This window comes from Balaenoptera physalus (genome assembly GCF_965194825.1).
Source record: "Balaenoptera physalus genome assembly, chromosome: 20".
Classification (NCBI taxonomy): Eukaryota; Metazoa; Chordata; class Mammalia; order Artiodactyla; family Balaenopteridae; genus Balaenoptera; species Balaenoptera physalus.
In genome coordinates this window covers 37,809,309-37,823,658 of record NC_138901.1, presented here as the reverse complement: position 1 = coordinate 37,823,658, position 14,350 = coordinate 37,809,309, and the positions used below count along the sequence as shown (strand labels likewise).

The window sequence follows — 14,350 nt, the reverse complement described above, 5'->3', positions numbered from 1 at the left end:
GAATGAATGAATAAATGAATGAATGAAGCTATTAATTAAAAAAAAAAAAGATCCCACGTGCCGCAACTAAGACCCAATGCAGCCAAAAGATAATACATAAATAAATAAAATAAATTAAAAAAAAATGTTATCATGATGTAAGCTATTGTATATACAGTGGATAAGCAACAGGGTCCTACTATATAGCACAGGGAACTAATATTCAATAACCTGTGATAAACCATAATGGAAAAGAATATAAAAAAGGAATATATATATATATATATATATATATATATATATATATATATGTATAACTGAATCACTTTGCTGTATAGCAGAAATTACACAACAGTAATCAACTATACTTCAAGAAAACCAAAAAGGAAAAAAGAAAAAACATTAATATCTAGAAATATAAAATCAATACACGCAAATGGCTATTTAACCTACTCCCAAATGATGTTGCTATAAAGTGGTTAAAAACTTCACCTAGGTAAGCTGTGACAAAGTGAGAGAGTGGCATGGACATATGTACGCTACCAAACGTAAAATAGATAGCTAGTGGGAAGCAACCGCATAGCACAGGGAGATCAGCTCGGTGCTTTGTGACCACCTAGAGGGGTGGGATAGGGAGGGTGGGAGGGAGAGAGATGCAAGAGGGAAGAGATATGGGAACATATGTATATGTATAACTGATTCACTTTGTTATAAAGCAGAAACTAACACACCATTGTAAAGCAATTATACTCCAATAAAGATGTTAAAAAAAACAAACAAAAAAACTTCACCTAGAATATCACATCATGGCTAGAACAATAACAACAAAAAAGAATGTAAGTAAATATAACAGATGCAAAATGATGGTGTGTCTTTGGTCTTTCTCAAAAGAAAAAAAAATGAGAGATAGGGAAAGAAAGTAAAAATATGTTTTCCCCAAATGTTTTATAATTTTTGATAAAACATTTTAGCAAACTGTTTTCTTAAAATGGAATTAAAGCTAGAATAAAAATACAATCACCTCAAAAACTAAACAAAAAATAAAGTTATCATGAAAGTATTCCCCCATGTCCTTAAATATTCGCCTGTAGCATTTTTGTGAAGGTTTGTACACTGTCACATCACATGGATGTATCAATTTACTTAAGCAGTCCTTTACTACTAAATGTTTAGATAGTTTCCAGGTTTCTGTTATTATGAAAAAAAGCCACAATGAATATCACTGGCGATAAAGTGCATAGAAATACAACTCATTTTTAAAATTAGTCTAAAGCATACTACTCAGGATGATAAACTCCTGGGCTCCAAAATGCCCATCGTGTTTGTTTGTTGTTAAGCAATTATTTGATGTTTTGAATTCGTAGACCTATTGCTTCCTCTGTGAGTCCAGTTAAAAGAATGGGCTAATGTTCTAAGTATAAATGAATTCTGTCTAGCTTTAGATGGCTTCATAACCCATGTAAACAACACATTCTCCTGGAAATTCCCTAAGTGTGTTACATTTCCTTTAGCTGGAGTTCCCTCTAGCATTTGTTTAATCCAGCATCATTTTGACTCCTAATCCATTTTGCAAAATAGACTTTCTTTCTAGAGCAGTTTTAGGGTCACAGCAAAAAACTGTGCTGTGGGAGAGTTCCCATCTATCCCCTGACCCCACACATGCAACATCAGAGACCACGGTGGTACACTTGTTACAACTGATGAACCTACATAGATACATCATTATCACTCAAAGTCCATAGTTCATGCTAAGGTTCACTTTGGTGTTGTACAGTCTATGGGTTTTACTAAATGCATTTACTAAATGTATTACTAAATGACATGTACCCCCATTATGGTATCACACAGAATAGTTTCATAACCTTAAAAATCCTCTGGAAACCACTAATCCTTTGTAGAGTCTCCATATATTTTGCCTTATCCAAGAAGTCATATAATTGGAATCATATAGTATGTAGCCTTGGCTTCTTTCACTTAGTAATACACATTTAAGTTTCCTCCATGTCATAACTTGATGGCTCATTTCTTTTTAGCACTGAATAATATTCCATAGTCTGGATGTACCAAAGTTTATTTACCCATTCACCTACTGAAGGACATCTTGACTGCTTCCAAGTTGTGGCAATTATGCATAAAGCTGAAATAAATATCTGTGTGTAGGCTTTTGTGTGGATATAAATTTTCAACTCCTTTGGGTAAATGTCAATGAGCATGATTGCTGAATTGAATGGTAAGACTATGTTTAGCTCTGTAAGAAACTGCCAAACTGTGTTCCAAAGTAGCTGTACCATTTTTGTATTCCCACCAACAATGAATGAGAGTTCCTGTTGGGTGTTGTCAGGGTTCTAGATTTTGGCCATTCTAATCAATGTAGACTGGTATTTCTTTGCTTTAATTTGCATTTCCCTGACGACATATCATGTGGAGCACCTTTTCATATGCTTATTTGACATTTGTATATCTTCTTTGGTAAAATGCTCATTCAGGTTTTTCCCATATTTTATTTGGGTTGTTTGTTTTCTTATTATTGAGTTTTAAGAGTTCTTTGTATATCTTGAGTAACAGTCTTTTGTCAGCTATGTGTTTTGCCAATATTTTCTCCCATTCTGTGGCTTGTTTCCTTATTCTCTTGATCCTAATCCATTTTTAGGATTAGAAGATAGAGTGGGAAAAAATTGGAATAGGAGACAGGGTGGTGCTGGATTATCTAAATGGTGGACTAGGCCTAAGCTTAGGGCCCCAGTAGAAAGGAGCATCAAAAACATGAGAAACAGGGACTTCCCTGGTGGTCCAGTGGGTAAGACTCCATGCTCCCAACCCAGGGGACACGGGTTCAGTCATTGGTTGGGGGACTAGATCCCACATGCATGCCACAACTAAGAGTTCACATGCCACAACTAAGAGTCCACATGCCACAACTAAGAAGCCCACATGCCACAACTAAAAGATCCCGCATGTTGCAACGAAGATCCAATGTGCTGCAACTAAGACCCGGTGCAGCCAAAATAAATAAATAAATAAATATTAAAAAAACAAAAACAAAAAACATGAGAAACAAAAACTTCTGAAAGAATCTGATGTCAAAAAAGACAGAATAGGGGACTTCCCTGGTGGTCCAGTGGTAAAGAATCCATCTTCCAATGCAGGAGACGTGGGTTCGATCCCTGGTTGGGGAACTAAGATCCCACACGTCGCAGGGCAAATAAGCCCGTGCGCCACAATTACTGAGCTCACACTTTTCAATGAGAGAGCCTGCGTGTCGCAACTACAGAGCTCACGCGCCCTGGAGCCTGAGCACCGCAACTAGAGAGAGAAAACCCGCATGCCACAACTAGAGAGAAGCCTGTGCGCCACAATGAAGAGCCTGTGCCACAAGAAAGATTCCCACATGCCTCAACGAAGATCCTGCATGCTGCAACTAAGACCCTACGCAGCCAAAACAAATAAATAAAGAGAAATTAGAAATGAGAAGATAAATTTTAAAAAAAAAGTAAAAAAAAGACATAATAATGTCCACCTCTGGCTATAACAGAGTAACTGGCACAAGATTCCCTCTCATTGAACAACTATAGAACTGAACGAGATATGTGATGCACCTTTTTTCAAGCAAAAGGTGGTTGGTGTAGGGGTATGATACTGGAGAGACAAGAAACACGTGAACTAAGCCTCACAGTCACCGCAGATTTCTTCTGTGGTGCATGGAGGTGAATCCTAAGTGGAAGGATGGCTTGCTGAGCTGAGGGGGCAGGGAGTGGGTTACTGGGCTACTGAAGCAGCTGAAAATTGGGGGCAGGTTATTAAAGAAGAGGAAGTTGCACAGGAATTCACCATGGTCCCTGGGTGAGGGCTAGGCTGCACAGGCACAGGGTGAGGCTCTGTGAGGCCTAGCAAAGATGATCTGTTGTGGGCTGAGAGCTGAACGGTGATACTAGAGGTTGTGCTGTTCTGAGAGGTATTAGTGTCTGGTCAAGCCAGAGTGCAGAGACTTCTATGAGCACTTTGGGCTTTCAGGTGAGACTCCAGAAAAGACATAATTTAGGAGTCAGGAATATGTCTTAGTTTAAGGGCTGAGCCCTAAGATTAAAGTCCAAACTGAGGGACTTCCCTGGTGGTGCAGTGGTTAAGAATCCACCTGCCAATGCAGGGGACACAGGTTCGAGCCCTGGTCAGGGAAGATCCCACATGCCTTGGAGCAACTAAGCCCGTGTGCCACAACTAGTGAGCCCACAAGCCACAACTACTGAGCCCACGTGACACAACTACTGAAGCCCGTGCACCGCAACAAAGAGTAGCCCTCACTCTCCCCAACTAGAGAAAGCCTGCGTGCAGCAACAAAGACCCAATGCAGCCAAAAATAAATAAATAAATAAATAAATTTATTAAAAAAAAAAAAAAAGGTCCAAACTGAAATACACCCACTCTAATAAAGAATAAAACCAAGGCTAAAATGGCCAAAAGGATATGCCTGTAATTTAACTACCTACCAGAACAAAAATCAATACTCTTTAAAGGAAGACAATGTAATCCAGACTTCTTAAAATATATCACCCACAATGGGAACTTCCTTGGTGGCACAGTGGTTAAGACTCCGCACTCCCAATGCAGGGAGCCTGGGTTCAATCCCTTGCCCAGGGAACTAGATCCCACATGCATGCCACAACTAAGAGTTTGCATGCTGCAACTAAGGAGCCAGAGAGCCACAACTAAGGATCCTGCCTGCCTCAACTAAGGAGCTCAAGTGCTGCAACTAAGGAGGTGGTGAGCTGCAACTAAGGAACCTGCATGCCGCAAGTGAGACCCGGTGCAACCAAATAAATAAATAAATATTAAAAAAATATATCACCCACGATGTCCAGCATACAATAAAATAATTATTACTGTGAAAAAGCCCAGAGATTTGACCCCTGATGAAGAAAAACAAACAAATAAAAATCAATTGAACAGACTCCAAGATGACCCAAATGTTGGAATTAATAGACAATAATGTTAAGTAGCTATTAAAATATTTTTATGGACTTAAAGAAAAATATAGTATAATGAATAGATGGATGGTAAATTTCAGCAAAACAATGGAAACTATAAAAAAAGAACCAAGTGGAAATTCTAGAATGGAAAAATAAAATATCTGAAATTAAAATTTAACTTTAGGGAATTAACAGCAAATTGGAGACTTCAGAAGAAAGGATTAGTAAACCTGAAATCAGATCAATAGAAATGATCCTATCTAAAGAAGAAAAAGAAAATAAGATTTAAAAAGATTAACAAAGCCTCAGTAAACTATGGGACAATATCAGGCAAGCTAACATATATATAATTGGAGAGAGAAAATGAGGCCAAAAAAATGAAGAAACAAAGACCAAAAAAAATTGCCCAAATTTGGAAAAAGAGAACAAGTTACAAATCCAAGAAGCCTAGCAAACCCTAAGCAGGATTAAAAAAAAAAAAGACATCTAGGCACATTATAGTTAATATGCTGAAAATCACAGTTAAAGAGAGAATCTCAAAACCCACCAGAGGAAATAAAATACATTACCTACAAGGGAGCACCAATACAAATGACAGTTGACATCTCATCAGAAACAATGGAGGACAGAAGACAACAGAATGACATCTTTAAAGTGTTGAAAGGAGAGTCAACCAGGAATTATATATTCTGTGAAATTACCCATTAAAAATGAAGATGAAATAAAGACATTTTCAGATAAATAAAAGCTGAAAGAATTCATTGCCAGCAGGTCTGCACTACAGGATATGCTGAAGTAAACTTGTAGCCATCGGCAGGATGAAGAGTACTGGAAATGGTAAATATGTGGAGAACATATCTATCCTTTTATGTATAACGTATTTTCTTCTTCTTTTATTTTCTTTGAGAGGTGACTGACTGTTTAAAGTAAATGTAGGACTTCCCTGGTGGCACAGCGGTTAAGAATCTGCCTGCCAATGCAGCGGACACGGGTTCGAGCCCTGGTCCAGGAAGACCCCACATGTCGCAGAGCAACTAAGCCTGTGCATCACAACTACTGAGCCTGTGTGCCACAACTAGTGAAGCCTCTGTGCCTAGAGCCCATGCTCCACAACAAGAGAAGCCACCGCAATGAGAAGGCCGCACGCTGCAATGAAGAGTAGTCCCAGCTCGCCGCAACTAGAGAAAGCCCAACACAGCCAAAAATAAATAAATAAATTTATAAAAAAATAAAGTAAATGTAATAATATAATACTGTTGAAAGATAAACTGAGGCACATTAAACTTTTGAAGAGTTCATTGGAGCAAACATTGATTTGAATCAGGCAGTGCCAAACTGAAACTGGTTAGAGGGCACTTTACTGTCACGAGCCAAGGGAAAAGGCTTTTACAGAGCAGTCGCAGGAGCAAAGCAAGGAAATTATTTAATTGGCTCTAGCTTGAGCAGTTGCATTATTTGGGAAAGTCTAGTTGGCTGTTTGTGATTGGTTGTTCTCAAGTTTTGATTTTTTTCCCTTGAGGCATTTATAGAAATTGACTCTGGCTTAGGTTTTGGCTTGCTTACTTTGGCTGCCAAAGCATTAGAGCCACCCTAGTCTAATGGCTTCCTTGTTAATGACTTTCACGATAGTGTGGGGTTTATTATGTATGTATATGTAAAATACATGACAACAATAGCAAAAGGTGGTAAATAAAATTTTAATGTAATAAGATTCTCATATTTTACATATTCATTCATTTAATATATTCATTCTAAATAGACTGTGATGAGTTAAGGATGCATATTATAATCCCTAGAACAACCACCAGAAATGTAATTGAAAGACGGGATAGTTAGGGAGTTTGGGATTGACATGTACACAACGTTATATTTAAAATGGATAACCAACAAGAACCTACTGAATAGCACAGGGAACTCTGCTCAATATTATGTAACAACCTAAATGGGAAAATAATTTGAAAAAGAATAGATACATGTATATGTATGACTGAATCACTTTGCTGTACACCTGAAACTAACACAACATTGTTAACCAACTATATTCCAGCCCCTTTTCATCTCGCGGGTCCCGGGTCTTGGTTTGCTAAGTGCACTTGGGCCCGGCAGGTGCTGAAAGGTTGGGGTCGTGGACCCTCGCCAGGTCTCAGCAGCACGGAGGTGCAGGCTGTCGCCGAGGGCGCGGGGCCGGCGCCGCTAGCGGCGCGCTCAGCCCCAGGGCCCCCGCCCCTGTCCCCGGCCAGGCCCTGGCTCCAGCCTCCGTCCCGGCCGTGGCCTCGCAGTTCACCCTGCTGGTGATGCGCCCCTGTGGAGGGCAGGATGAGGCTGCGGCCAAAATGCGTCCTGCGGCAGGCTCCGGCCCTGGGGGGGCAGCGCTGGGGCGGGCAAGCCCGTTCGGTACCTGTGCGAAGTGGCGGGGGATGGCGAGGAGGAGGCGGGGGAAGACGAGACAGACCTGCTGGACGCTTCGGACCCCGGGGGGGCGGCGAGAGCACAGCTAGTTTGGAGGATCTGGAGGACGAGGAGACCCACTCTGGGGGAGAGGGAGGCAGCACGAGAACCCGGAGCAGGGGCAGCGGCGGGGGCAGAATGAGCAAGGCCTGCACCTACGAGGGCTGCAGCGAGACCACGAGCCAGGTGGCCAAACAGTGCAAGCCGTGGATGTGCAAGAAACACCGCAACAAGCTGTACAAGGATAAGCACAAGAAGAAGAAAAGTGACCAGGCCCTGAACTGTGGTGAGGCCGCCCAGGCTGGCAGCGCGGGAAACGTCAAACTTGAGGAAAGTGCAGATAATATACTCTCCACTGTTAAAGAGAGAACAGAATCTTTTGGGGATCAACCTTCAAGACCTACTCTTTTAGAACAAGTGTTAAATCAAAACAGACTTCTTACTAAGAAGTCCAGAAGTGGTGCAGTTTTTACAGAAACAGCAACAACTATTGTATCAGCAAGTTTTGGAGCAAAGACAACAGCAGTTTCCAGGAACATCAGTGTGAGGGAATTTATCAAGAAGATCTACACGTTTTTTTATCTTATTGTAGTGGATGGACGTATTTTTATACTAAAGATAAATGGGTTAAGATTTGCCAGTAGAAGGTAAACAGTCATTTTCCTGTGAATGTATGTGTGCATTTGGGGACAATAAGTATGGCACATTGTGCATCTAATCCTTTCAGATCACTGTGCATTTGAAGAAATCAGCTTGTCTTTCCAAAGTAATATTTAATTACAATGTTTTTTTAAACAAAGTGTTCCTCTTCAGTTATTGTTACTGAAGGTAATGAAGCAGTTGCTTTCTGTGCAAGTCACGAAGTTAATAGATTTTAATCTTGGATCTCAGTGATTCTCATTAAGGGGCAGTTGGAAACACATGGGTATGTTTTTGCTTGTCACAGTGACCTTGAAAACTGCTGGTTTTTAGTGAATAGGACAGGAATGCTAAGTGTCTGGAATGGTCCCCCACAACTAAGAATTATGTTACACGCAATGCCAATAATCCTCCTGTTAAGAAACACTGAGAGCTATTTGTGATGATAAAATGTAGTTGGGCACCTAGAATTGTGTTCTTGTAATAACCTTTTCTTTGCAGTCAAGACTGGAGCTGTCAAAGAGGTAAGCATATTTTCTGTGTATAAGGAAAGTGATCACTGTTAAATAGCTGTGAGATTAGGATGTGCATCCCCTTTCAGAGATGTGCTGGTAAAACCTGAGAGGCATTAACCAAGTACCCTGGAATGAATGCATCTCCTAAAGTTGGCTTCTCTACTTCTTGTTCCCTATTAGTGTTGATCTTATTTAAAACAGACAGTCTTGTGTGTAGAATTTGTGAACAGTACAAATGTATCTCATCCCACCAATGTCAGGACAAAATTACTTTTTTATACTCATTTCTTTTTCAAAAAGAGATCCTGGGGGCTTCCCTGGTGGCGCAGTGGTTGAGAATCTGCCTGCCAATGCAGGGGACACGGGTTCGAGCCCTGGTCTGGGAAGATCCCACATGCCGCGGAGCAGCTAGGCCCGTGAGCCACAGTTACTGAGCCTGCGCGTCTGGAGCCTGTGCTCCGCAACAAGAGAGGCCGCGATAGTGAGAGGCCCACGCACCGCGATTAAGAGTGGCCCCCGCTTGCCACAACTAGAGAAAGCCCTCACACAGAAACCAAGACCCAACACAGCCAAAAATAAATTAAAAAAAAAAAAAAAGTAACAAATGTTCAAGTACAGTTGGTGTCTTAAAAAAAAAAAAAAAAGAGAGATCCTGAGTATAAGAATAACACTCCAGCATTTTCTGTGTTTTTCAAAATTGAGCTATTTTGAGATTGTGTTATTCCTAAGTAATGTTCAAAGAGTGATGGGTAATCTGGATAGATACTTTTTTCTTGTATTTTCTCCTAGGAAAACTTTTAAAAGGCAAAGCTTACCAATAAGAGTATCAAATCAAATGTCAAGAAAGTATTTCCAGTGTTAGGACAATAAATGCTTGTGTCTCAAGTTAAACTTGTGCAAAAATTTGTTAGTTTCTTGGGTTTTAAGCTCTGAAATATATATCAAGTTAAACTTAGTCATGGCTGTTCTAAGATGTACTTAAGGAGAGAAGGAATCTTTTTGTTCATTTTATTTATTTATTTATTTTTGACTGCGTTGGGTCTTCGTTGCTGCACGCAGGTTTTCTTTATTTGCAGCTAGCGGGGGCTACTCTTTGTTGCGGTGCGTGGTCTTCTCATTGCGGTGGCTTCTCTTGTTGCGGAGCATGGGCTCTAGGTGCACGGGCTTCAGTAGTTGTGGCTCACGGGCTCTAGAGCACAGGCTCAGTAGCTGTGGCACACGGGCTTAGTTGCTCCGCGGCATGTGGGATCTTCCCAGACCAGGGCTTGAACCTGTGTCCCTTGCATTGGCAGGTGGATTCTTAACCACTGTGCCACCAGGGAAGCCCTCTTTTTGTTCATTTTTGATATATGTTTTATACCTGCATATCTGTGCACAAACGCTTTTACCAGAATTATTCATTTAAGTCCAGTTATTGACCTTTGGAAAAAAAAAACTATATTCCAACATAAAATAAAAAGTTAAAAAAAGAAAGAAATAGAGGTATAGGCAAAAGACCAATAAGAGGAAATGAAAATGAAATGTACAGCATATTGGATTAGTCCAAAAGAAGACTGGAAAAGAGTAACATAGGGAAAAAACACACAAAGAGACAACCAAGAAACAAGTAGCGTTTTGGTAGACTTAAAATCTATAAGTATGTTAAATACAAATGGACTAAACACACTAATTAAAAGGCTGAGCTTGTCAGACTGCATAAAAAGCAAGACCCAAATACCTTCAGTCTACAGGAGACACACTTTAAACATAAAGACACAGAGAAATAGAAATTAACACGTAAGAAAGCTATACCATGCAAGTAGTAAGATAAGAAAACTAGTGTAACTATGTTGCTATTGGACAAAGTAGATTTTAAGAGAAAGATTACTATGAGAGATAAAGGGGGACTTTCAAGAGGTTAAATAATAAAAAATACATAAAATCCTTAACGTGTATGTACTTGTATTAGTTTCCTAGCGTTGCCATAACAAAGTACCACAGACTAGGAGACTTAAAACAAAAATTTATTCTTTCACAGTTCTAGAGTCTGGAAGTCTGAAATCAAGGTATCAGAGGGCCACGCTTCCTCTGGAATCTGTAGGAAAGGCTCCTTTCTTGCCTCTTCCTAGCTTATGAGGATTTTCCGGCAATCTTTGGTGTCCCTTGGCTTGCAGCTACAGCAGTTCAATCTCTGCCTTCAGTGTCACCTGCATTTGTCTTCACATGGCATTTTCCTACATCATGTCAAATTAGGGCCCACTGTAATGACCCCATCTTAATTGATTAAACCTGCAAAACCGTATGTCCAAATCAGGGGTTAGGACTTCAACATATATTTTGCTTATGTTGGCTGCCAAAGCATTAGAGCCACCCTAGTGTCTCTATTTTGGGAGGATATAATTCAATGCATAATAGTGCCTAATAATAAAGCTTCACAATACATGGGGGAAAAAAGGGACAAATGCAAAGTGAGAAATAGACAAGTTCATTATCATATTGAAATTAACATCCTGTCAGTCTCAACATATTTCAAAAGACAAACATCTGAGATAGTAGAGCTGACTAAAATGGAATTAAATTAGAAATTAATAACAATAAGATACACTGGAAAGCACTAGATAGTGGGAAATGAAGCCATATCTTTATAAGTAATTACAAAGAAATTACATAGAAGAAATTATAAAGGAAATTAGAAAATATTTTGAATGAAATTGATAATGAAAACATTTATCAAAACTTGTGGAATATAGCTAAAACAGTGCTTAGAGGGAGATTTATATTTTTAAATACCTATATTAGACAAGAAGAAAGTTTAACAATAATGATCTGATGTTCCAGCTTAATAAACTTGAAAAAGAAGAGCAAATTAAACCAAAAGTAAATAGAAGGAAATAACAGATATGAGAAGAAATCAATGAAAAAAAGAGCAGAGAAAATTAAAGCCAAAAGCTGGTTCTTTGAAAAAATTAATAAAATAAATAATCTATTAGATGGATTAATCAAGAAAAAAGAAAGAAAACACAGATTACTTAAATCAGGAACGCAAGAGGGGTTACTACTACAGAGTCTACTGACATTAAAAGAGTAATATGGCAGAATAAGGACCCCTGAAAATTCTGCCTCCATAAAAGAAAACTAGCAAAAATTGTCAGGATCAACTTTTTCAGAACTCTGTAAATTAGCAATAAAGCTTGCAACAATTCAGAAAAATGCTTATTCAAAGAAAGTGGTTGAATCTTGGTAAGAACAGCAGACTTTGTGGGGTTTTAACTTGACCTTTTCCCATTACCCCCACCCTAGCTCCATGGTAGTCTTAAAAACCAATAGTCTGCAAATAACTCCAAGCCCTTGGAAAACACTGGGAAGCTTATTGGTTTTAGGCACTTAAGGAAATCCTTATCTAGTCATTAGCTGATCAGGAAGCTAACCAAGCAGAGAGTTTAGAGAAACACATGATGAAGAATACACACTTTACGGAATTAATTCAGAAAAGTCACTAAACAAATAACTACAACAAACAGCCACAGCAACAAACCCTGGGAAGGGGGGAATCTGGTGTCCACAGTGCCACATTGTATTATTTTAAATGTCCATGTCCAGTTTTGAACAAAAAATTGATGACAGTTGGTGATACATACAAAGAAACGAGAAAACATGGCTCATATAAGAAAAAAAAATTAACAGAAACTGTCTCTGAGTAAGCACAGATGTTGGACTTTCTAGACAAATACTTTACATCAGTTATTTTAAATATGTTCCAAGAACATTAGGAAATCATGTCTAAAGAAATAAAGGAAAGCATGAGAATGATGTCTCTTTAAACAGAGTATCAGTAAGGAAATAGAAATTATTATTATTTTTTAAAAAGAACCAAATGGAAATTCTGGAGTTGAACAGTACAATAACTGAAATGAAAAATTCACTAGAGGGGCTCAACAGCAGATTTGATCAGGCAGAAGAGAGAATTCATGAATCAGGACATAGATCAACTGAGATGATCCAGTCTGTGAAACAGAAAAGAAAAAGAATAAAGAAAAATGAACAGAGGCTCAAACACCTGTGAGACATCAACAAGCTCACCAACATACACATGATGTGAGTTCCTAAAGGAGAGGAGAGGAAGGAGGGCAGAAAGAAGATTGGAAGAAATAACAAAGGAATAAAAAGAGTATATTAGAAAATATTTAACACAGAAGAAGGCAGTAATAGAGAAATTGAAAAGCAAAAAAGATATATAACATAAAAATAGGTAGTGAATGGCAGATGTAAATCCTATCTTTTTAGTAATTTAATGTAAATGGATTAGATGCTCCAATTAAAAGGCAGAGACTGGCAGAATGCACAAAAAACATGATCTGACTACATGCTGTACACAAGAACCACACTTTAGTTTCAAAGACACAAATAGGTTGAAAGTAAAAGGATAGAAAAAGAGACACCATACAAATAGTAACCAATAAGAAGACAGACCACATTTGGGTCTCAATAAATTTAAAGGATTGAAATAATACAAAGTATATTCTCTAACCACAGTGGAATGTATTTAGGTAGGTCTTAGTAAATATCTACTGCATAGAATTTGATAAACATAAAGTATGCCCCTCCTAGTGTTCTTCACTGGCTAACCAGCCTTTTTAAACTTCTCTGCCTGGAAGGAGAGTTCTGCAAGCCTTCTGGCATGAGTCAGCTCACCTCGCACACAAGAGCTAGGTCAGAGGGGATTTCATAGTGTTCATTTCCTGGCAACTGCTCCCCATGGAGGCGGGGCAGCATTTTATAGTAGGAAATGCTTTGCTTCTGGAATCAGATAGTCTGGATGCCAATAACCATTACCTTAGGCAAGTTATTTAGTTTCTCTAAGCCTCAGTTTTCTCATCTGTACCATGAGATAACTATACCTCAAAGATTTAGTGGGAGAATTAAATGAGATACTAAATAGATAAATAAATAAATCTTAATTTCCTACCCTCCTCATTCTTCTGTCTTCCTTCTTCTCGTGCAAATAACAACGCAATATGAAAGAGAAGAAATGGGGTAAAGAGTCCTGGAGGAATAGAATAACTATTACTATATTACTATAGTAATTACTATTACTGTTACTATTACTACAGGAAAAGCGGGAATTAGGATATTAAATAAAGCAATCCTGAGCTAGCATCCCAGTCCTATTTTGTATAAAATATGTGACCCTCATCTGTAAAATGATATAATGACTCTGTCTAGTAGTGCTTACAAGAATTATAAGAGATTATATCTATATTATATCTATGACTTGTCTAGCACCCAGCAGGTGCCCCATAAATGGCAGTGATCACGATTAGCATTTACCTTTTTGCTGCCCACCCTATCCCCAAAGCAAACTCCAGCTTACTCCTCCCGAAACACTATCTTTCTCTTTGCTCCCCATCCCCTCTCTTGAACACTTCTCCCTTATTGTACACCCACTTTACCTGCACCCAGGCCAGAGTAGGGAGGGAAACAAAGCTAAAAATAAATGAAAGAAAATAAACCTAAATAAACAATTTTGAGAAAAATGTTTCAAAATTATATTTGTGTGTGTGTGCACGGGCAAGTGTGTTTGTATGTGTGTGAGAGGAAAACTTTGTTAAACTGGGATGACTCCGAACTCCAGTAAAGTAGAAATGGAAAATAAAATAAAAAGCATGTTATATCGGCGGCATGGAAAGAAATCACCAAGTTTAAGCCTGAGCGTGTGGGTGTGTGACCATGGGCTCCAGCCTGCAGAGACTGTAAGCCTTTACGCCAGAGCCCAGGACCAGGGAAGAGAAAGGAAGGATTTAAAAAAAAAAAAAAAAAAAAAAAGGT

At 38.9% G+C, this 14,350-nt stretch overlaps 1 pseudogene across 1 annotated transcript; it reads left to right on the top strand.

The window, feature by feature from the left end:
- Positions 1–7,237: 7,237 nt before the first annotated feature.
- LOC309650214 (regulatory factor X-associated protein pseudogene) lies at positions 7,238–13,733 on the top strand (annotated as a pseudogene). The gene has a single exon. The product of its transcript is annotated as a regulatory factor X-associated protein pseudogene (transcript).
- Positions 13,734–14,350: the final 617 nt, after the last annotated feature.